Genomic DNA, 22288 nt, shown 5'->3' with positions numbered 1-22288 from the left:
CAAAAGCAGATTGCAAGTGGGTTGTCCTTCCCTATTACTACTTACTGCTCATTGTAAGTTATTTGTATTTAAATAATTGTGTAGAGGTTTATAAGATGATGGAGAGAGATTGATAGAGTGGACATGCAGAGACTATTTCCTCGGGTGGATGTAGCTGTTACTAGGGGGCATAACTATAAAGATTCATGGTGGGAGATATGGGGGGGATATCTAAGGTAGATTATTCACTCAGTGTGGTTGGGGTGTGGAGTAGGCTGCCTTCTGTGATCGTGGAGCCAGACACTTTAGGAACTTTCAAGTGGTTATTGGATAGGCACATGGAGTACACCAGAATTAAAGGGAGTGGGATAGCTTGATCTTGGGATTGGACATAGCTTGGCACAACATTGAGGGCCAAAGGGCCTGTACTGTGCCATAATGTTTTACGTTCTAAATTGTACGTAAATGGCAGATATTCACTTGTGCCCTTACAAGTGAATAGGAAAAATGGCTTCTGTTTCAAGTCCGAATCTTTTTGGGACTGACTATCTTTCTGTGTAGCATTTTGTGTTTCTTATTTCAAATTTTCAGGCTATTTTCTTTTATCCTTACAAGCTTCTAGTTTTTTGAAATACATTCATAGAGCGCAGAAGGAGACCATTCGGCCCATCAAGTCTACACTGACAATAATCCCACCCAAGCCCTATCCCCATAACCCCACATATTTACCCTGCTGGCCTCCCTGACAATCAGGGGCAATTTAGGAGCTAATCCGCCTAACTACACACCTTTGGACTGTGGGGGAAAACTCACACAAACACGGGGTGAATGGGGGGGGGGGGGGGGGGGGGGGCGGTTAGGAATTGCATACTTATAAATTCTATCATTAGAAATGTATCAAGGTTGGTCTTAGTTCTATCCTTCATTTGTTGGCTTTCATGAGTGTAACCAGCTCTCCTAAATTTGGCTTCTTGTGCATCTTCTCTTCATCATTTGAAGGAGTACCTTCAGCCACTGGGGTCCCATGCTCTTGAATTCTCTCCAGCCCATGTGTTTACCCAAGCTTTTATCATCCCTTAAGAGTCTTAGTGTACTAATTTTTTCATCACACCAATGAGCACCTCAAGATGTCTTTTTGCATTATTCAGACCCTAAATAAATATTGCTAGTGATGCTCATACTGGAGATTCTTAAATGGGTAATCTTATTGTGAGAACACTGACACTTCCAAGAATCATCACCATCCTATCTTCCAAAATTCAATGTTGCTATCCAAACAAAACTGGTGTTTTTTTCTAGATAACGTTACTTAATGTAAACAGTGGTATGCTACAAGGCCAGAAAGGATACGGACATTCAAAGCCTATGGAGGGAAAAAAAGTGACAGACAAAAGAGGGAGCTGTCGGCAGAACACAAGTGGAAGAGAGGAACAGAGTAAGAAGAGCAGAGACGTCGGATGTATATAAACAACAGGAAGATAAAGGCCGAATGCATGCCTATTCGAGATACTGGGAGAAGCACAGCATGAGATGGGAGATAGGTGGAGACGAGAAAAAATAAAGAGTCCCATACACAAATATTCAAGCGAGACATTACAAAGTGAACAGCAGAAAAACAGAGAAGCATTCAGATAATAATAGAGACGCAAAAGAGACAGAAAGGGAGTGAACAACATGTACACAAAAAGAAAGTGACAGCAATATGGGCAAAGAGACATACATCCATGCAGAGGCACAGCAAGAGGGAGAAAAAGTGCAAAAAGAGACAGAACTACTCATGCATAGAAACAGAGGAAAATACACACAGAGCACTTATTCAAGAACATACTGTGACCCCATGCCAGATGCAGGCACACTCAAAAAAGAGAAAGAAAAAAAAAGAAATAGTAAAAAAGAGGACTAGCATGAGTAGCTATGTGCATATTTTCATGTAAGGAAGGTGCTTATACAAGAGACTAGAAAGGACAGAAATAGAGAGAAAGAATAATCAAGAAACAATTCACAGATGCTCTGGAATTTCCTCCCTAAACATCCACTTCTCCCATAAGAAGCTTTTTAATCAAGCTCATCATAATATAGCATCTCCCTATTTGGCTCAGTGTTATTTTTCTTCGAGAACACCATAAACTTGGGACATTTACTATATTAAAGGCGATACGTAAATGTGTTGGTACATAAAGTTAAAACTGACAATTTCAGGAATGTTTTTGATAATTCAAGCCTGGAACCACTATCATGTTTTTGCATTGTGTTTAGTGGGCCTTTAGAGCTACTAAATATTGACCAATTGGTCCCCTGCAGTCCCCACCATGTGACAACATAGCCTGTAATATTCAGTAAAGCACGCAGCTGAGAAAAAGCAAGGTCATTTTCTGGCAAGCTTACTTTCAATGACATCTGTATATTGGGAATCAGAGGCATAAAGGCCTCACCAACATAATATAAATATGATAAGACAAGCAACTATGTTGGATTCATAAAATAATAAGATATATGCTATACTGAATTCGTAAAAAGTCTCACAACACCATGTTAAAGCTCAACCGGTTTATCTGGTATTACAAGCTTTCACAACGTTGCTCCTTCATCAGCTGAGCGGACCCGCTACGATCAAGTCTGCCGTAATACGCAGGATCTGTTCAGATGAGGAGGAACGTAACAGACACTGACAGATGCTGAAAGGTACCCTGGTAAGAACAGGATATGGGTACTGGAGTCATCTATCTACAGTTTTGACGTGCCACAGTGAAAGACCACACTGACCTCCTCGGAAGACAAACGTGGGACACAGCCAGACTATCGTTCGTCGTCCAGTAGTTCCCCAAAGCAAAAAAGCTACATCTTCTCTGGAGCCTTCAACATGTCATTGATGAAAACTAACATCTCGCCAGGGCCATCCCCACACCTCCACAACTTGCCTTCAAACAACCACGCAACCTCAAGCAGACCACTGTCCGCAACAAACTATCCAGCCTTCAGGAGAACAGCAACCACAACACCGCACAACGCTACCACAGCAACCTCTGAAAGACGTGCCAAATCATCGACACAGATGCCATCATCTCATGGACATACTCATGCAACTCAGCCACGATGTCTACCTGTTACACTGCAGGAAAAGATGTCCCAAGGCTTGGTACATTGGCAAGACCATGCAGATGCTACAACAACGGATGAATGGACATCGCTCGACAACCACAGGGTTCCCTTCCTATCTGGGAAAACTTCAGCAGTCAAGGGCATTCAGCCTCTATCTTCAGGTAAGCGTACTCCAAGGCAGTCTTCAAGACATACAGCAACACAAAACTGCCAAGCAGAAACTAATAGCCAAGTTGTGCACACGAGGACAGCTGCATCTGGAATCTTGGATTCACGTTAACTACCTGTAACTCCCACAATTTGCCTGGGCATGCAAAATCTTACTGTCCTGGCTTGAGACAATTCACACCTGTTTAACCTGTGCTTAACCCTCTCCACTCGCATTGTCTGTACCTATAAAGACTTGATTACCTGTTAAGATTCACATTCCAACCATTATCTTACAACTGAGTCTGTGTCTACGTATGTCCTGTTTGTAAACCGAACTCTCCACTCAGCTGGTGAAGGGACAGTTGATAGGTTTTTGATAGGAGAGGGGATTAAGGGTTATGGGGAGAGGGCGGGAAAGTGGAACTGAGCAGCGACAGATCAGCCATGATCTTATTGAATGGGGGGGCAGGCTCAAAGGGCTGGATGGCCTACTCCTGCTCCTATTTCTTATGTTCTTATGACAGTGCTCCGAAAGCTCACGCTACCAAATAAACTTGTTGGACTTTAACTTGGTGTTGTGAGGCTTCTTTGTGTGCGCACCCCAGTCCAACGCCAGCACCTCCACATCATGTCTACAAATGCTGCCAGACCTGCTGAATTTTTCTGCTATATTTCGGATTTCCAGTATCTGCAATTTTGGTTTCATTAATGTCATCTATCTGTAACATGACACTTCAAGTCCAGGCAACACTCTGATGAATCTGCTACTCCTCCAAGCTTCCAAACTGCCCCTCCCTTCTTCCACACAGACTACTCAAAATGAATGCTCTTTACGGTGCCAGATGAAGACTATTGAAATCAAAATTAAAGCTTCATCCTTTTTGCATTCCAACCCAAAAGAGATTAAAACCAACACTTCATTAGCCTTTCGAATTAGATTTTAAAACTAACTTTGTGATTTTTAATTAAGGTGTAATATGACTAATAAAAGGTGCATCAAGTATTAATAAGGTTTATCCATATTCATAAGAGTTATGAGTATTGGTGAAGGTTTATTAGCAGTAACAAGATTTGTTAACGGTTAGATAGAGGAATGGCAGGGTTGGCCTGACTGCTAGAGTGCACATCCTGCTTTATGTGGGAACCCCAGATCACTTTTCATGCCTGGTATAATCATTTGTATAGGGAATACTGTCATCAGCAACAGCTTGAGCTCCATGTTTTGGAACTTGAGCAGCAACTGGTGCATGCTCGCACATCCGAGAGAACAAAGAACTCTACAGCACAGGAACAGGCCCTTCAGCCCTCCAAGCCTACACCGATCAAGCTGCCCGACTTGACTAAAAGCCCCTACCCTTCCAGAGGCCATATCTCTCTATTCCTATCCTATTCATATGTTTGTCAAGATGTCCCTTAAAAGTCACTATAGTATCTGCTTCCGCTTACCTCCCCCCACAACGAGTTCCAGGCACCATCACCCTCTGTGAAAAAAAAATCTGCCTCATACATCTCCTTTCAACCTTGCTCTGCGTACCTTAAACCTGTACCCCCTAGTAATTAACTCATCCATCCTGGGAAAAAGCTTCTGACTATCCACTTTGTCCATGCTTCTCATAATTTTGTAGACTTCTATCAGGTCACCCCCTCAACCTCCTTCGCTCCAGTGAGAACAAATCAAGTTTCTCCAACATCTCCTCTTAGCTGATGCCCTCCATACCAGGCAACATCCTGGTAAATCTTTTCTGTACCCTCTCCAAAGCCTCCACATCCTTCTAGTAGTGTGGCAGTCAGAATTGAACATTCCAAGCGTGGCCTAACTAAGGTACTATAAAGCTGCAACATGGCTTGCCAATTTTTAAACTCAACGCCCCAGCCAATGAAAGTAAGCATGCCATATGCCTTCTTGACTACCTTCTCCACCTGCATTGTCACTTTCAGTGACTTGTGTACCTGCACACCCAGATCCCTTTGCCTATCGATAGTCTTAAGGGTTCTGCCATTTACTGCATATTTCATATACGTATTAGGCCTTCCAAAATGCATTACCTCACATTTGTCCGGATTAAACTCCATCTGCCATCTCTCCGCCCAATTGTCCAGCCAATCTATATCCTGTATAGATCTATATCCTCTGATGATCCTCATCGCTATCTGAAAATCCACAATCTTTGTGTCATCCACAAACTTAATCAATCCAGTTACATTTTCCTCCAAATCATTTTATATATTACAAACAGCAAAGGTCCCAGCACTGATCTCTGAGGAACGCTAGTTGTCACAGCCCTCCATTCAGAAATGCATCCATCCGCTGCTACCCTGTCTTCTTTGACCGAGCCAGTTCTGTATCCAAATTTCCAGCTCACATCTGATCCCGTGCGATTTCACCTTCTGCACCAGTCTGCCATGAGGGACCTTGTCAAAGGCCTTACTGAAGTCCATGTCAACAACATCTACTGTCCTATCCTCAATCATCTTTGTCAGGTTGACAGTTTCATGGATAGCACATTTATAAACATATGCTTAAGTGTATTCAGACCAAGAGGAATCGAATGACCCGCAGGCAGTCAAGAAAAATAGGTCGACAGTGCAGGAATCCGTGAATCCCAATATCCAATCAGTATGCAGTTCTAAATACTGATAAGATGATTTGTTTTCTATAGAGAGTGTAGCTAAATCCAAGCCCATGGCACGTGGTTGGTTCAGCTTTTCAGGGGAATACAATGAAGATAAAAAGAGAAATAATGATAGCTGTGAGGAGCTAAAACCTTGTCCTATATACTTTTCTTAAAATATATAGCAAATATTGTTCTCTCTAAAAATTTCACAATGGACAAGACTAAAATAGTTGAATCTAGGTCTGTCTGTGACTCCACATATCATTATCGTTGAAGAGCCACTAAGGGCCCCCTATGGACTGCACAGAATAAAGACAGCTATACAAAGGCCATCAGCATTTCATAACCAGTTCTTGTCTGTTAAGATAAAGAACCCCACAACCTTCCTTTCAATTCTTAATGGTTTGAGACATTGAACAATCTCGGGGACCCAGAGAAGGGAGAAATGTCCTTTGTCAAAGACAGGGTAGAGAGTTGGGAGTCATGGGACTCTGGTTGTGGAATCAATATTAATTGCCTTGCTAGACTGTAAACTCTGTCTATTTTTGAAAAACATCCGACTAGCAGCCTCACAGGCAAGGAGCTCTGGTCCAAATTGGACACCTGGTCCCATCTATACTCCTCCTAATGGAAATTCCGTGCCATTTCCAACAAGACCGATTAATCACTGCATGCCTAGCTCATCATGTGAAGTCAACACCATTAGAAAAGTCATACATCTAGCATTGGTTTTTCAGTTCACCGACTACTACTGCCTCTGGCAGCTTGTTCCAAACACCATCCTCCGAGTGAAAAAATTGCCTCTCTGGAAACTTTTGTGTCTCTCCCCTCTCACCTTAAACCTATGCCCTCCAGTTTTAGACTCTGCTACCTTTGGGAAAAGATATGACTATCTACCTTATCTATGCTCCTCGTTATGTTATAGAGCTCTCTCAGATCACTCCTAAGCCTCCTACGTTCCAGGGAAAAAAGTCCCAGTCTATCCTGTTCTATGTTCTATGTTCTATCCAGCCCCTCCTTATAACTCAAACTATCAAGTCCTGGTAGCATCCTAGTAAATCTTTTCTGCACTCTTTCTAGTTTAATCATATCCACTTTATAATAGGGTGGCCAGAACTGTACACAGTATTCCAAGTGTGGCCTTACCAATGTCTAGCACAACTTCAACAAGATGTCCCAACTCCTGTGTTCAATGTTCTGACAACACCAGGTTTTAGTCCAACCGATTTATTTGATAATACTCACAAAGCTTTCGAGGGGACTGCCTCTTCGTCAGGTGAATGGAGAGTTCTGGCCTCAGACAGAGCATATAAAGCACAGACAGTTTAGAGATTACTGATTAGAATGCGAATCCTTACACCTAACCTGCTGTCGCACACACGACAGCGCAGAGTCGCTGAACAGAGACTGATAGCCAAGTTCCGCACACATGAGGACAGTCTCAACAGGGATCTTGGGTTCATGTCGCACTATCTGTAACCCCCGTGACTTGCCTGGGTTTGCAAAACCTCACTTACTGTACTGTCTGGAGACAATACACATCTCTTTAACCTGTGATCAGTGCTCCTTCCACTCACATTGTCAGCCACTTCAGGTCTTGAACAGCAGGTTAGGTGTAAGGATTCGCATTCTAATCAGTAATCTCTAAACTGTCTGTGCTTTATATGCTCTGTCTGAGGCCAGAACTCTCCATTCACCTGACGAAGAGGCAGTCCCCTCGAAAGCTTGTGAGTATTATCAAATAAATCGGTTGGACTAAAACCTGGTGTCGTCAGACTTTTTACTGTGTTTACGCCAGTCCAATGCCGGCATTCCCACATCATGACTTCAATGTTCTGACCAATGAAACCAAGCATGCTGAATGCCTTCTTCACCATCCTGTCCACCTGTAACTCCACTTACAAGGAGTTATGAATCTGCACTCTGTTCTATAACTCTCCCCAATGCCCTACCATTAACTGAGTAGGTTCTGCCCCGATTCGATCTACCAAAATACATCACCTCATATTTAGACTTCAACTGCCATTCATCAGCCCACTGGCCCAATTGGTCAAGATCCTGTTGCAATCTGAGATAATCTTCTTCATTGTTCACTATGCCACCAATCTTGGTGTCATCTGTTCATCCTATTCCAAGTCATTATGGGGATAATATAAAATTGAATCACACCAAAACCCAAGGGAAATACCCCTTATAAATATGCTTACAAAGGGGGAAACAATCAAAAAAGGTGTTTACAGACAGCCTGTACATAATAAAGAATTTAATAGTTAGAGCCATAGAAGGTTAGGGGAATTGGCAGAGTTTCTGTAGCCATAGACATAAACTGAGAATAGTAACGAGGCTATTAAGAGCTTTTACACCAATGTGTCTAAATTAGAACAAGTTGAGGTCGTTCTGATACCTATGAAGCATCTCCTCTGACCCTCAGATCTTCTGAGACAGAGAGCAGCTTTAAATGCTCAGATCTCTGGGGAGAAGATGGTCTCTGCCATAAAAGAGCTTCAATCCGGCAAGGTTTCCAGGTCTGATGGTTTTCAGTGATTATATTTCATCACTCATAAGATACATAGGAGCATAATTAGGCCATTTGGCCCATCAAGTCTGCTTTGCCATTCGAGTGTGGCTGATATGCTCCTCATCCCTGTTTTCCTGCCTTCTTCCCATAACCCTTCAACTATTACCAATTAAAAATCTGTTTAGCATCCACCCGCACTTTGGGATAACAAATTCCAGATTTACAAGCCTTTGAGAGAAGCACTTTCTCCTCAACCGTGTTTGAAATTTGCTACCCCTTATCCTAAGGCTATGACCACTCTTCTTGAGTTGGAAAAGGACTGCTACTGGAGTTGCTTCAGAAGTGAATATTTAATCTCAAAACCGGGCAAAAATCCTGAGCACTGTACCTCTTACATACCCATTTCTTTATTGGATGTTGATTTAGAAGTGTTGTCTAAGATTTTGGCAATGAACCTGGAGAAAATCCTTCCTGTGATTTTCCAGGGTAATCGGCCTGGAAATGCATTGATGTTAGGAGGACTGCTGAATATTATCCAAAACTCCCAAAAGCATGCTTTGGATTGCTTAAGATCTCCCTGGATGCTAAAAAAGTCTTGAATAGGAGAGAAAGGAGTTATTTGTTCTATGCGTTGCATTAGTTTGGATTAGGAGGGCTCTGTGACGTGAAGTCAAGGACGACAGAACCCCATGCAAATAATTACAGGGCTGAGAATTTCAGCCTTCAGAGAGACATTAGACAGATTTCCCCCCTTCTTTTGTTTGCTCCAGCTATCGAATCTTTGGAAGAGAGCATTAGACAGGACCTCCAGGTTTATAGGTTGTCTAGTAGAGGTAGGCAGCATAAAATTTTGCTTTATATGGATGAGTTACTATTTGTTTCCCATCTTAATGTCTCTGTTCCTGCCATTATTGATGTGGTAGCTAGATTCAATCTCTTTAAGTTATAAGGTTAACTTCACGAAATTGAAATCTATGGCCCTGAACAAATTAAGGGGTAGATGCCCTCTTTTTTTGATATAGAATCCCTACAGTGCAGAAGGCGGCCATTCGGACCACTGAGTCTGCACCAACCACAATCCCACCGTGGCCCTATCTCCATAATTCTACTTATTTACCCTACTAACCCCCAACACTAAGGGGCAATTCAGCATGGCCAATCAACCTAACCTGCACATCTTTGGACTATGAGAGCAAACCGGAGCACCTGGAGGAAACCCACGTAGACATGGGAAGAACAGGCAAACTCCACACAGACAGTGACCCAAACGGGAATCAATCCAACATCCCTGGCGCTGTGAGGCAGCAGTGCTAACTACTGTGCCACCGTGCTGCCCCACGTTAATCGTCTTCTCGTTTTTCCTCGAGATGGTCTCTGTTGGGGTTTACTTATCTGGGCATTCGTCTTCCCTCTGCTGGACGAGGCAAACTTTCCTCCATTATAGGCTTCAGTTAAGTGGGGCTTAAATTATTGACTATTTTTACTGATTTCCAGTTAAGTAGAATTTGCCTTGATAAAAATTGGTGTGTTGTCTAGATGACTTTGTCCTCTGCAAATGCTACCTCTACTCTTGTCTGCTAAGGCAATTGAAGAAATTTATGGATTGCTTACTTTGTAGCTTGGAATAAGACCAAGCCTTGTTTAAAGTTGGGTAAATTGTAGTTGCCTGGTTCTAAAGGCAGGCTCGGGATGCTAAATATCATGATGTCCCATTTAGCTTCCCACTCAGATTTATCCATGAATGGAATAAGGGAGAGCCTTGCTTCATACGGCTTGATGTTGAAGCTGATGTCCTTGTACTCCTTGCAGTCACTTTTGTTTCTTCACGAAACTACGGTGGTATTAGCTAAGCTTGATATTCCAAAACATTTCTTTTTTAGACATTTGCAACTTTGGGAATTTATCCATAAAAAGACAACTCTTCTTTTTGATGCTCAGATTTCCCTGGTGAAAAAAAATCCTGTGGGATCCAGGTACTTACTTGGTAAATTTTACAACTCTACGCTCTGGACCTTGTGATAATACATTGGATTTGCTCTCGGTCATTGATGGTCATTGGTTAGCACTGCTGCTTCACAGCTCCAGGGACCTGGGTTCGATTCCCGGCTTGGGTCACTGTGTGTGGAGTTTGCACATTGTCCTCGTATCTGCATGGGTTTCCTCCGGGTGCTCCGGTTTCCTCCCACAAACCAAAAATGTGCGGGTTAGGTTGATTGGCCATGCTAAAAATTGCCCCTCCAGAGGACTGAAGAATTACAAATGTTACACCCTTGTTCAAAAAAGGGCGTAAAGAAAAGCCCAGCAACTACAGGCCAGTCAATTTAACCCAGTGGTGGGGAAACCTACGCTGGAATTCTACCACTGCACCCGCCACAGAATCGAAGCTGGCTTGAGGCGTACAACAATGTCCATTGACCTCGGGAGGGAATTTCCAGTCTCGCTCAAGCAAGGCCATAAAGTCCTGCCCCTAGAAACAATAATTCTGGACAAAGTTCATGGTCACATGAACAAAGTTCGATTAACTAAGGAAAGCCAGCTCAGATTCGACAGAAAGTTGTGCTCAAGTAACTTGGGAGCTTTCTAAAGAAGTGACAGTGAGACATGAGAGCAACGTTGGTGATGCAGTGTACTTGAACTTACAAAAGACATTTGTTATAGTGCCACAAAATAGACTTGTGAGCAAAGTTAGAGCTTATGGAACAAAAGGGGCACTAACACAAATGCAGGTTTGTACTGGATTTCCCCAGGAATCAGTGTTGTGCCCCTTGCACTTCCTGAAACATATTAAATCACCTGGATTTTGGTGTACAGGGCTCAATTTCAAAATTTGTAGATGATCAGACTTGGAAGCATTGGGAACTGTGAGGGGGATAATATACAACTTAAAAAAAGACATATCCAAGTTGTTGCAATGGGTAGACAAGGGCAAATGAAATTCAATGTGGAGATACGAGGTGATTCATCTTGGTCGGAAGAACATACAGTGACAATACTTTTCTAAAAGAAGGTACAACTCTAAGAACAAGGATGTATACATGCACAAGTCATTAAAAGGTCCAGGAGAGTTTGAGAGCATAAAGGTGATGAAGCATATGGTATTCAAGGCTTTCTCAATAGGAACATAGAGTACAAAGGCAAGGAGGTTACAGTGAACTTGCACAAGACACGAGTTAGATTTCAACTGAAGTACTATGTCCAGTTCTGGATGCCACACTATCGGGAGCATGTGAAAACATTGAAGAGTGCAGAAAATATTCTCGAGAATGATTCTAGGGATGAGGAAATTCAGTTACGCAGATAGTTCGATCTGCTCCAGTCTAACTTCCTAGGATTAGTAGGGCAAGAGATCTGATGAAGTTATTCAAAATTATGAGGGACCTGAGCAGAAACTCATGAAAGGACTGAGAGCAAAGAGGGCACAAATTTAAAGTAATTGGCAAAAGCAGCAAAAAAGTAACATCAGAAACAGTTTTTCAAGCAATGAGTGATTAAGTCTGGGATGCACTGCCTGAAAGTATGAAGACAGGTTCAACTGAAGCATGCAAAAGGGAATTGTACTGTTGCCTGAAAAATAAACAATGTGTAGGGTTAAGGATAAAGGCAGAGGAATGGCACAAAGTGAGTAGCTCATTTGGTCAGCTGGTGTTGGCATGCTGGGCCAAATGGCCTCCTTCTGCTCTGTTGCAACTCTGTATTTCTGTGATTTGGACCCAAATCCCTGCTCCATTTTGAACAGGGCATACACAAACATTTATTCACAGAATATTCACTGTTACGTTTGGAACGGCAGCAAAGTGCAGTTAATCTCACCCTACTACTTCACCATTAGTGCAAATGTTTAATTCACTCACTGAAATGGTCAACTGTTCACCTTTGCTCCATTAGACGCAGAATAAAGAGACTCTAACCAGATCTCTTTCAATAAACTCAATAATTGATTAGAGAGCAAAACATCTTTATAAACAAGAACTGGTTAATGCACAATTTGTAATCTATAGAACATAACTATCTATCCTTTCTAAAATACCCACTAAGGACAAACAAATAACGTAGCTGCAGAAATTGGTGGTCAAGAGGATTTTATGGAAACGCTAAAGTTTGTTGGGTTTTGACGCCACTGATCTGGTGCTTCCTTGTGTGAAGTCAGAATGCTAGTCCCAATGGACGTCTGGAGGTTCTCACCAATGGCACTTCAGCATGGAGGAGATCAAATCAATCATTGGATCTTCCCTCTCATCTCAATCTTTTGGCTTTCCAAATACAGACACGTTCCAGTGAGATGAGAACTCCTTGCAGGATATTGATAACCATTGTTTCAGGTAAGGCAAAGAGTGTGTAAATTGGTCAACCTTCCTCCTTCTTGGTTTATTCCCAACTGAGTTCAAAAGAACAAGTTAAAACTTAAAGCTCATCTTTTTCAGGTGATTTCCACTAAGTCACACAAGCCTTTGCCTTTTAAAAGTTTTTTTTTCAGCCAGTAATCAATTTCTGATCAAATAGCTTTCTTCCTCAAATATTATGCTGGTCAGGTGATTTCTTGGAAAAGTTATGCCAACTCCCAGTCCAAGATGAACTTATGACCTTTAAAAAATATCCAAATCCAAATAATTTTGAAAGAAAAAAATTGTTCTAAGGTTCTTCCCAACACTAATATATTGAAAATTTGGAATGTCAATGATGCTGTGACGGCTGCATTTATTGGATTGGTACAGTAGCCCAGTGGTGAGCACTGTTGCTTCAAAGCTCCAGGGACCTGGGCTCGATTCCTGGTTTGGGTCACTGTCTGTATGGAGTTTACACATTCTCCTTGTGTCTGTGTGGGTCTCCTCCCGGTGCTCTGGTTTCCTTCCACAGTTCAAAGATGTGCAGGTTAGGTTGATTGGCCATGCTAAAATTGCTTAGTGTCCCGAGATGCGGAGATTAGAGGGATTAGCAGGTAAAATATGTAGGGATATGGGGATAGGGCCTGGGTGGGATTATGGTTGGCGCAGACCCGACAGCCTCTTTCTGCAATGTATGGTTTCTACGATTCTATGACTAGCTTTAGCTGCCCTAAGAAAGTGGGTCTTCTTGATATGCTGCAGTCCAAATGGTAATACAATTTTGTGTTCGATTTTAACTGTCAGAGAGTTTGCTCGGCAAGTTCAAATGGCATTAAAGTCAAGCATAAAAAATGAGAGATTCAAGACATTCAGGTCAGACAAGGAGGAGAAGAACACAGGTTCCTTCTCTTGACACAATGATGAACCAGTTGAATAGTTATGACAAATGGCAGTTTGGCCTTTACTGCAAAGTGATTGGAGTTTAAAAATAGGGAAGTTTTGCTACAATTCTACAGGGTGTCAATGAGGCCTCACCTGGAATACTTTTGGTTCCCTTACCTAAAAAGAGATATAGCAGTTTCATTATCTGGGGTAGCATAATGGTTAGCACTGCTGCCTCAAAACGCCAAGGATCCAGGTTCAATTCCGGCCTTGGGTGACCGTACAAATTCCACATATTCTCCCCGTGTCTGCAAGGGTTTCCTCCCACTTTCCAAAGTGGAGAGTGTTAGGTGGATTGGCCATGCTGAATTGTCCCTTAACATCGGGGAATTAGAAGGGTAAATACATAAGAACATAAGAAACAGGAGCAGGAGTAGGCCATATAACCCTTGGAGTCTGCCCTGCCATTCAATAAGATCATGGCTGATCTGTCGTGGCTCAGTTCCACTTTCCTGCCCTCTCCCCATAACCCTTAATCCCCTTGCCTATCAAAAACCTATCAACCCACGTCTTAAATATATTTAGCGAGGCAGCCTCCACCACTTCAACGGGCAGAGAATTCCAGAGATTCACCACCCTTTGAGTGAAGAAGGTCCTTCTCAACTCCGTTCTAAACCGCCTCCCCTTTATCTTGAGGCTGTGCCCTCTAGTCCTACTGTCCTTTCTGAGCGGGAAGAGCCTCTCCGCCTCTATCCTATCCATCCCATTCATCATCTTATATGTCTCAATGAGATCTCCCCTCATTCTTCTAAACTCTAACAAGTACAAGCCTAGTTTATTCAGCCTCTCCTCATAGTTCAACCCCATCAACTCCGGTATCAGCCTAGTAAACCTCCTCTGCACTCCCTCCAAGGCCAAAACATCCTTGCGTAAGTGCGGCGACCAAAACTGCACACAGTACTCCAGCTGCAGCCTCACCAATGCCCTGTACAGTTGCACCAAGACCTCCCTACTTTTATATTCAATCCCCCTCGCTATGAAGGCCAGCATCCCATTTGCCTTCCTGACCACCTGCTGCACCTGCAGGCTGGGTTTTTGCAACTCATGCACAAGGACCCCGAGGTCCCTCTGCACCATAGCATGCTGCAGTTTTTCGCCATGTAAGTAATAGTCCTTCCTACCATTATTCCTACCAAAGGGGACAACTTCACACTTGCCAACATTAAATTCCATTTGCCAGTTCCTGGCCCATTCGCCCAGCCTATCTAGATCCTTCTGCAGACCCTCCACACCCTCCGCACAATTTGCCGTTCCACCAATCTTGGTGTCATCGGCAAATTTTGACACCATACACTCGGTTCCCTCCTCCAGATCATCTATATAAATGGTGAATAGCTGAGGCCCCAGCACCGACCCCTGGGGCACTCCACTAGTCACCAACCGCCAATCTGAATAGCACCCATTGACCCCCACTCTCTGCCTCCTATTGGACAGCCAATCCCCTATCCACGCTAACACCCTACCCCCAACTCCATGCCCCCTAACCTTCTGTAATAACCTCTTGTGCGGCACCTTATCAAACGCCTTCTGAAAATCAAGAAACGCCACAACCACCGGCTCTCCTCTATCCACCGCCCTAGACACATCCTCATAGAACTCCAATAAATTTGTCAGACACGACTTCCCCTTAACGAAACCGTGCTGCATCTACTCTATCAAACAATTCTCCTCAAAATGCCTCGCTATTTTCTCCTTGATCACGGATTCTAACATTTTACCTACAACAGACGTTAAACTAACCGGCCTATAATTCCCTGGGGTTACAGGGATAGAACCTGGGTGGGATTGTGGTTGGTGCAGACTCAATGGGCCAAATGGCCCCTTTTTGTACTGTACAGAATTCTATGATCAAATTGGAGACAGCCCAAAGGGGAATGACTACGCTAATTCCTGGGGTGAGGGGTTGTCTATCAAGAGAGACTAAATAGTCAGGGACTGTACTCCTTGGAGTTTAGAAGAGGGGTGACCTTATTTCAAACATGTAAGATGCCAAGGGGGCTTGACAGCATAGATGGCGAGATGTTTTCTCTAGCAGGAAAATCTTGCGCAAAGGGACATAGCTCAGTTCCACTTTCCTGCCCTCTCCCCATAACCCTTAATCCCCTTGCCTATCAAAAACCTATCAACCCACGTCTTAAATATATTTAGCGAGGCAGCCTCCACCACTTCAACGGGCTGTTCATTTAAAACCATAGTGCGTCGAAATTTCTTCTTGCACAGGGTGGTGAATCTCTGGAATTCTCTGCCCCAAAGGGTGGAACCTGGATCAATAGAAGTATTTAAAGTGGAGGTGGACTATGGGGAAATGGCACAGAAAAGGAATGGAGGCCTGCATAGTTCAGCTATGATCGCACTGAATGGCCAGACAGGCTTGAAAGCCCACTCCCGCTTCGATTTCTTGTGTTCCATAATGTAACTGTCACCATTTTAGTACAAATTGCCAAATTTACTTTTCAGAGTAGTCTGAACTCATGAATTCACAATGTTAGTTCTGTAACATAACCACCAGACTACTGTTCTTTAACAAACAGTCCCATACTTGATTTATGGGATGCAGGCATGCTGGAAATGGCAACATTTAAATTCCTTGCCTACTACTCTAAGTAGGTAGTGGTTGTGAACATCTCTGAACAGCTGTTGACCATTTGGTGAAGGTAGAGTTTTGACCCAGGAATAACGAAGGAATGTTGATATCTCCACATCAGGATGGTATATGACTTGGGAGGGGAACTCTTAACTCGATATTTTCTTATGAACATGGGACTTCCCTTATCCTTCCAGGCCATAATCTGGGATTTGGAGATCATAATAAAGGTGGTTAAGTTTTTTTTATATTGGAGATGGATGTCATCTACTAGTTGCAGTAAGAAATCTGACAACACCAGGTTAAAGTCCAGCAGGTTTAGTTGGTAGCAAAAGCCACTGTTCTGTTCAAAAGCACCATGAAACTTCTTACTGTGTTGACTCCAGTCCAATGCTGACATCTCACATCACGACCAGCTAGTTGGACAGCCCAATCCTGAACGTTGTTCTTCTGCTGCATGCAGCAGGCAAGGACTATTTCATTATCTGAGGAATTACGAATGGAACTGAACTGAGTGCAATCAGCAGCAAACAGTCCCAAGTCTGATCTTTTGATGGATGGCAGTTTTTTTTTTAAATCATTCATTCATCGGATGACAAGATCTCTGGCAAGGCCAGAATTTGTTGCCCATTCCCAAATTCCCTTCAGCCACCTGAACCAGCCAGGTAACTGAAGGTAGTTGTGCAAAATACACCATGGAACTCCAGGAGCAACATCCTAGGTCTGATATGACTGGCCTCCAACAATTGCAATCATGATCCTTGATTTACAAAGCGAGAGCGGGTTTTCAATTTCAGGGATGGAGCACCACGAGGTGTTTTCAATTAATTACAAATTTACTTGCACTCTTTGATAGTGGACATAAACAAATGTTGCCTTGAAGTCAAGGACAGTCATTCTCATCTCATCTGTGGAATTCACCTTGTGTCCACGTTTGGACAATAGCTGCAATGTGGACCGGAGCCGAGTGATCTTGGCAGAATGCAAACAGACCACAGGTTATTACTGACACTTGATAGCATCCTTGACAATGCCTTCCACTGTTAAACTGATGACTTAAGCATTAGAAGCAGATAGATTTGTTTAGAATTTCCACATTCTTGGGTAGAAGACAGTGCTCAACATTCCAGCCACGGTGTTGTCAATGCCCTCAGCTTTTGCGACATCCAAAGGACTTAGTTGGTTTGTGACGTCAGGTTGGAGTGAATCAAAATGACTAAAAATTGGCATCAATGATGGCAATGACCATCAAAAGGACAACGGAAAATTCTTCAGCCTTGCCTTTTGCGCTCATAGAATCAGAGAAAGAAACCCAACAGTACAGAAAGAGGCCATTCGGCCCATCAAGCCTGCACCAACCACAATCCCACCCTCTTCATACCTCCCATATTCCTACAAATTTACCCTCTAATCTACACATCTCAGGGCACTAAGGACAATTTTTAGCATAGCCAATCAACCTAACCCGCACATCTTTGGACTGTGGGGGGAAAACCAGAACACCCGGAGGAAACCCACACAGACACAAGGACAATGTGCAAACGCCACACAGACAGTGACCTAAGCCAGGAATTGAATCCAGGTCCCTGGAGCTGTGAAGCAGCAGTGCTGCCCCATTGAGGATAGAGATGTTCGTGGAGCCACATCTCTTGAGGAGCTTAATCGTGTCCATAGTGTTTGAAGAGCTTCAAGCTGATCCGTTAGCTGTGAATTGGTGAGCTTGTCTGTCTGTCACATATTGCTTTCATAGTTGAGCATGCTTGTCGTCCTATATTGAAGTTTCAGTCAGGTTGGCACTTAATTTTTTGTTTTGCTACGTAATATTCCATAGGCTTTCCATACTAAACCAATGTTGCTCATCAGGCTTGTTGGTTATGGAGAAATGACGGATATACCAGGCCATAAGATATACAATTCTGTACTGATGGCATACATACATGCACAATATTGAGCTGCAGAATCTGTTAATAAATGGTATTGGCACTATGGTGTGAAGACAGGGCTTGGTTTCCAAAAGAATTGAACACATTTAACCACATGAAAGCCCACCACCAGCAAAAAGACAGGAAGCACAGATACACAAACGTGAACATATCAATCAATAATTAACGTGCAAAGTATTCACTCCCTACCAAATGTCCCATTTGTGCCTTTGTTAGCCAATATAATTGCATCAAGAGCCAGCAACAATGAAAGCTACATTTTTAAACGTATAAACATATTGTCCCGACAGGGGTTACAAAGGGTTGGGGTAGGAGAGGACACAAGGACTGGGAGGACTGTGATGCAGTGGGGAAACGAGGGAGGGGCCACTGAGGGGGGGGGGAGAGAATGTGGAGGGGGGCCACTGGGAGGGGGGGGGGGGGGGAGATGTGGAGGGGGGGAACGGGGGGGGGGGGGGATGTGGAGGGGGGACACGGGGGGGGGGGGATGTGGAGGGGGGACACGGGGGGGGGGGGATGTGGAGGGGGGACACGGGGGGGGATGTGGAGGGGGGACACGGGGGGGGATGTGGAGGGGGGACACGGGGGGGGGGATGTGGAGGGGGGACACTGGGGGGGGGGGATGTGGAGGGGGGACACTGGGGGGGGGGATGTGGAGGGGGGACACTGGGGGGGGGGGATGTGGAGGGGGGACACTGGGGGGGGGGATGTGGAGGGGGGACACTGGGGGGGGGGATGTGGAGGGGGGACACTGGGGGGGGGGATGTGGAGGGGGGACACTGGGGGGGGGGATGTGGAGGGGGGACACTGGGGGGGGGGATGTGGAGGGGGGACACTGGGGGGGGGGATGTGGAGGGGGGACACTGGGGGGGGGGATGTGGAGGGGGGACACTGGGGGGGGGGATGTGGAGGGGGGACACTGGGGGGGGGGATGTGGAGGGGGGACACTGGGGGGGGGGATGTGGAGGGGGGACACTGGGGGGGGGGATGTGGAGGGGGGACACTGGGGGGGGGGATGTGGAGGGGGGACACTGGGGGGGGGGGATGTGGAGGGGGGACACTGGGGGGGGGGATGTGGAGGGGGGACACTGGGGGGGGGATGTGGAGGGGGGACACTGGGGGGGGGGATGTGGAGGGGGGACACTGGGGGGGGGGATGTGGAGGGGGGACACTGGGGGGGGGGATGTGGAGGGGGGACACTGGGGGGGGGGATGTGGAGGGGGGACACTGGGGGGGGGATGTGGAGGGGGGACACTGGGGGGGGGGATGTGGAGGGGGGACACTGGGGGGGGGGATGTGGAGGGGGGACACTGGGGGGGGGGATGTGGAGGGGGGACACTGGGGGGGGGGATGTGGAGGGGGGACACTGGGGGGGGGGGATGTGGAGGGGGGACACTGGGGGGGGGGATGTGGAGGGGGGACACTGGGGGGGGGGATGTGGAGGGGGGACACTGGGGGGGGGGGATGTGGAGGGGGGACACTGGGGGGGGGGATGTGGAGGGGGGACACTGGGGGGGGGGGATGTGGAGGGGGGACACTGGGGGGGGGATGTGGAGGGGGGACACTGGGGGGGGGGATGTGGAGGGGGGACACTGGGGGGGGGGATGTGGAGGGGGGACACTGGGGGGGGGGATGTGGAGGGGGGACACTGGGGGGGGGGATGTGGAGGGGGGACACTGGGGGGGGGGATGTGGAGGGGGGACACTGGGGGGGGGGATGTGGAGGGGGGACACTGGGGGGGGGGATGTGGAGGGGGGACACTGGGGGGGGGGATGTGGAGGGGGGACACTGGGGGGGGGGATGTGGAGGGGGGACACTGGGGGGGGGGATGTGGAGGGGGGACACTGGGGGGGGGGATGTGGAGGGGGACACTGGGGGGGGGGATGTGGAGGGGGGACACTGGGGGGGGGGATGTGGAGGGGGGACACTGGGGGGGGGGATGTGGAGGGGGGACACTGGGGGGGGGGATGTGGAGGGGGGACACTGGGGGGGGGGATGTGGAGGGGGGACACTGGGGGGGGGGATGTGGAGGGGGGACACTGGGGGGGGGGATGTGGAGGGGGGACACTGGGGGGGGGGATGTGGAGGGGGGACACTGGGGGGGGGGATGTGGAGGGGGGACACTGGGGGGGGGGATGTGGACGGGGGACACTGGGGGGGGGGATGTGGACGGGGGACACTGGGGGGGGGGATGTGGACGGGGGACACTGGGGGGGGGGATGTGGAGGGAGGACACTGGGGGGGGGGGGGAATGTGGAGGGGGGGGGGAATGTGGAGGGGGACCACTGGGTGGTGGGGGGGGGATGTGGAGGGGGACCACTGGGAGTGGGGGGGGGATGTGGAGGGGGACCACTGGGAGTGGGGGGGGATGTGGAGGGGGACCACTGGGAGTGGGGGGGGGGGGGAAGCAGGGTTGGAGAGGGGAGGCAGAGGGGCCAACAGGAGGGAGAAGCAGGGGCATTGGGGGGCATAGGGGAGGCAGCACCAGGGCAAGTGACACAGTGTGGGGGGGAGGAGGAGGAAGGAGGGGGAAGGGGAGTGTGAGTGGGGGGGGGGAAGAAGGGAGTGTGGGTTGGTGAGTGGGGGGGGGAAGAAGGGGAGTGTGGGTGGGAGGGGAGTGGGGGGGGAAGGGGAGTGTGGGTGGGGAGGGCAGGGAGTGTGGGCCAGGAGGGGGAGTGTGGGCCAGGAGGGGGAGGGCAGTGTGGGTGGGGGTTAGCCAGGACTCTCCCCGGGTGGAGGGCAGCACTGAGGCCGCGGGGCTCGGGGCTCGGGTTGTTAGGACACACGGTGTTGGGGCCACTGAGGAAAAACAGCCTCCAAGTGGCAAAGACTGACATCAAAGACATTCCAGCCCCCGCGGAGAGGGAGACAGAGACGGCCTCTCCCCACCTTCCCCCTCCCGGCCTCAGCCAGCGCTTCATGTGGAGAATTTACCTCAGGTTAACGGGGGGGGGGGGCGGTTTAAAAGCCTGGGTGCCGATCCGCGGCCGCCGTGCGCGCGCACAAACCGACTCCGGAGCTCGAGCGGGGACAGACCTCACACAGCCAGAGAAAGAAAGGGGCAGTGGCCCGCCCCTCGCCCGCTCCCATTGGACAGCAACACCCCCCCACGCAATCCCGCACTGCCATTGCTCAGCCTGTACGCCCATCACAACAAGAGAGCGACGTCCCCGCGCCCGATTGGACGCACCGAATGTCAACGCCAGCCGTCTGCCCGCCTTCCCTTGAGACGACTGATCGCTACTGCTGTCAATTACAACTGGGCGTTCCCCTGTTCTGTCCTTCCATTGGGCAGAACACACGTCAATCACAGCGGGCGCGGCGGGTGGCGGGCCTGTTTGTTCCGCTGCTGAAGCCACGAGGAGAGCCTAAGCCAATCAGAAAGCAGCTCGGTCGGTAGCCCATCCCTCTCCCCGCCCCCATCGTGTCCCCGCCCCTTTCTCTGTTGTCCGCCATATTTGGTCTCTGTTGATGTTTGACGAAGATGGTGGAGTTGCGCGATTGTGCATTTTACTTTAAATTTCGAAACCAATCTTAACGAGTCATTTGGTTCGGCATGTACTGAAAACGAAACTTAATCCCCCTTTCTTGGTGTAATTTGAAGAAAGGAGCTTCACATTTTTTTATAGGTTGTTTATTGTCAATCATTGGTAAGAAGGCAGGGCGAACAAGCAGCGTGTGGCTGTTACCGCCCCCACCGCGGCTCGTGATTGGTGGTGGTCCCGCACGTTGATTGGCCCCTCGGGCTGTCAATCATACCTTTATCCTCTGGTTTCCCCCTCGTGAACACAGTAAAAAGTCTGGGTTTTAGTCCAACCGATTTATTTGATAATACTCACAAGCTTTCGAGGTTTCCCTCTTCGTCAGGTGAATGGAGAGTGAACTCTCCTGACGAAGAGGGAAACCTCGAAAGCTTGTGAGTATTATCAAATAAATCGCTTGGACTAAAACCTGGTGTTGTCAGACTTTTTACTGTGTTTACGCCAGTCCAACGCCGGCACATCCACATCATGACTACTATCCCCCTCGTGGTCATGGTCAAGATCATCGCCCCCTGTTGGCAGGTGGGGAACAGCGCAAGGTCGGGGCACAGTGGAGGAGGAAACAACGAGGAGCAATGTCAAGAGTTTTTATTC

General features: G+C 47.2%; 1 protein-coding gene across 2 annotated transcripts in view; it reads right to left on the bottom strand.

Annotated features, from left to right (window-relative positions):
- Positions 1–21203, bottom strand: part of paip2b (poly(A) binding protein interacting protein 2B) — a 97119-nt gene extending 75916 nt beyond the window's left edge. For both annotated transcript variants that reach the window (XM_080192554.1, XM_080192731.1), the window contains exon 1: positions 21087–21203. The gene's annotated coding sequence lies outside the window, so the exon portion shown is untranslated. The remainder of the gene's footprint in view (positions 1–21086) is intronic.
- Between the last annotated feature and the right edge of the window lie 1085 nt (positions 21204–22288).

This window comes from Carcharhinus amblyrhynchos, chromosome 1 (assembly GCF_965287045.1).
Source record: "Carcharhinus amblyrhynchos chromosome 1, sCarAmb.v2.hapA, whole genome shotgun sequence".
Taxonomy (NCBI): Eukaryota; Metazoa; Chordata; class Chondrichthyes; order Carcharhiniformes; family Carcharhinidae; genus Carcharhinus; species Carcharhinus amblyrhynchos.
Note: the sequence above shows the minus strand (reverse complement) of the source record. Positions and strands in the feature narration are given on the sequence as shown.